Source organism: Arachis duranensis, chromosome 5, assembly GCF_000817695.3.
Source record: "Arachis duranensis cultivar V14167 chromosome 5, aradu.V14167.gnm2.J7QH, whole genome shotgun sequence".
Taxonomy (NCBI): domain Eukaryota; kingdom Viridiplantae; phylum Streptophyta; class Magnoliopsida; order Fabales; family Fabaceae; genus Arachis; species Arachis duranensis.
This window is the reverse complement of record NC_029776.3, coordinates 78,153,404-78,156,580: the sequence shown is the minus strand read 5'-3', so window position 1 is coordinate 78,156,580 and position 3,177 is coordinate 78,153,404.

Below are 3,177 nucleotides of genomic sequence, written 5' to 3'. Positions count from 1 at the left end.
TTACCTTCTTAGCACATTCTTCCACTAACTTGCACTTATTAACCAGCTCAGCAAAATTTCGTATCTCCAATGGGACTACTGAGCTCATCAGATCCTCACGAAGGCCCCCTTCAAACTTCAAGCACTTCCATTCTTCAAAATCAGCAGGATTCCCTTGGCAGATCTTGGAGAAACGGCACAAGTCATCAAATTTACGGGCATATTCTGCAATAGTTGTATTACCCTGTTTCAGCTACATAAGTTCCATCTCCTTAGCATCACGAGCTGCCCTCGAAAAATACTTCTTATAAAATTCGTCCTTAAATGTATTCCAAGGAATATCGCCTTCATCTTGTTGCAACAGTCGCTGTACCCCCTGCCACCAATGCTCAGCCTCTCCTTCCAGCATATAAGTAGCAAACTCCACGTGTTGGCCTTCCGGAACATGCTGTGCTCGCAGTGATCGTTCAATAGCTCAGAACCAATTGTCAGCATCAGTCGCCACAAGTGTACCTTTAAACTTAGGCGGTTTAACCTTCAAAAAAGTCGCAAGGATCATAGGTCTTTCGAGATGCCCTAAGTTATTCTCATCATTTCCACTATCTCCCCCATGCTCATTCTCATGTCCGTTTCTCACTCCAAGACGATCAACAGCCCTAGCTGCTGCTTCTGCAGCCTCATTCACTGCCTCAGCCACAGCGTTCATGGTAGTCATAAACGTTTCCTGCTCCCTCTCGTAGTTAACATTAGGAATTCCTTCCCGTACGCCTCGTCTCCGTGAACCCATCGTGGTCCTGTTCACACCAAACAATCATTATTAAGGTGATCAGTCTTAACACTTCAAGTCAAGTGTGAACAATCCCAGAATGAAAACACAGGGACAATCATGCAACACATATCACATTGATATCCTATAAGCATGAGACACACAGCAGAGTATGCAATGAAGCATAGTCAGTCCACTCCCCAGGCTCTATTGGGAACGAACTGCTCTGATACCAACTCGTAACGACCCAACTCCCAGTATGCCATGGTCATACAAGAAGCTAAGTGTTACCAACTTGTACTTCCTAATTATTTACCATTACTTAACATATGAGCCTGTTCCTTGTTAGAACGTTGCCAATTTTACGAGTAACTTTTTTTTTGTTGCGGACATTCAGGTAAAATAAACAAGCATATAATAAGAATAATAGAAAAGTGGAATAAAGAAACATAGAAACACAGCTAATAATATACATCATGTACACTATAACAAAACATGTAGCGTTTACACAAGATCAAGTCAGTTTACATCCTCGTCATCCTACGTAGCTAATATTTACACGACACTCCCAGGGCCTGGCCCATACAAAAAGCCGCTAAACTGGCACCCAGGCTAGCCTAACCACTATATAGCTCCTAGCTCTCGGGTGTACTAACACAAGTGAGAGACTATCTATCCGATAATGTTAGACTAGAGTGTCATCAAAAGAATGCCCCTTCCGCAGTCAAACTATATCTACTCGTGGCCGTTCGGAGAATCGCTGTGAGGCTCGTCCATCTCCTCATCCTGCTCTATCTCTATCTCAGGATCCTCCTCCTCCTCATCATCCGCAGCTACAACTATACCCTCAGATCCACCAGAAACACTGCTGTCACTATGTACAAAACCATTCGCAAGCACAGGTCCGTTCGTGTATATAGGGGCTACCCCACCGTCTCCCACTCTGGTGGTATCACAGGTACGTAGTCACCAGCTAACTCGGGCTCATCAGGAACGATAGGCTCAGGTTCCACCTCATTCAAAGGTTGAGCTAGTATAGGGTGCTCGGGGTCATCAGGAAAAGGATGTACAGGTGCGTCAGGATGTAGCCAGGATAAGGGAAAGTCGTAAGGAGCATCAGGGTCAAAATGCGGGCTAGACAGAGGATGTTGAAAGGCTCGATCAGGTAACGCGTATCGTCTAATACGAGGCTCCAATCCCATGATGAAATAGCTGTGATGTACTGGATCCTCGTAGACGTAAGGGTCCTCGAACTCATAGAAGATCACGCCCGTCTCCATATGGGGGAGGAAGGGAGAGAGAAGGGGTAAGAACTGGGAAGTTCTTAGTAGGGTCGGGGTTATTAGTTACGTTCATTTATTTGGGGTCGATTAACAGACGAATGACATAATATAGCGAAGCAGTAAACAAAAGATAAAGACAGAAAGAGAAAGTAGAGACAATATAAAGCAGAACACAAACAAAAGAATACAAGAAAATAAAACATAGAAATAGCATACAAGCAGACAAACACAAAGAAATAGATCACACACAGAAAGGAATGCAACAGAGAATGATGCGCAGACAAGAATGATGCATGTCTAGTCCTAGCACAGGCCATGAGCTCATGTGTCGGTTAGCACCTGCATTCCCGACATTTATCCGGTCACGAGTTCACGATTTCCCGGATACGATTTTCCGTTCAAATAAATGCGCATATAATTATTAGCAGCTCTATTGAGACAGCCTCTGCTTTCTACTCGCAGGAAATATACTCTTGGGAACGGAAAATTACTCTTGGGTTGCCTCAGGGCAGAAGCGGAAAATAGCTGTAGGTAACTTAGTTTCCCTACAGAAGCTCTGGGTTGCATTAAGCAACTAATATATATTAAACATAACTCTGGGTTGCATCAAGCAACTAATATATATTAAATATCCCTTTACTTTTCTCTGGTTACTCTGTTTTCTGTGTTTCTCTACTCTGCTCTGATTACTCTATTCTCCATGTTTCTCTGCTTAACGTATGTATTTAAAGCTTATGTAAACTTCGGTATGAATAGTTAGCCTGTCCCAAGTATAGGTTCATTAAGTCTATACTGAAACAATTTAACTTTTCATATAATACCTACTCCTAGTCGGAACTCAAGGTCTAACTATGTTGCCCTAGTTCGTTCTCTAGTCTCTGTCTGTTTTTCTGTCGTTAAAACTTTACAGACTTTTTCCCCGATTTTTATCTTTTCTTTAACTTTTATCTTTTCTTTATCTTTTCCTCTCTAACATGTTATTACCACTCCCTAAGTGTTTTATGAAGATAATTATGAGATTCTGCACTTAAAGTTGTCTTTCTAAAGCTTTTACAGAAAACTGCCTTTTCTGCATTATTTTATTATTTTTATTAAAATATTATTTTAATTAAATATTATTATTTAATATTTTATTATTATTTATTATTT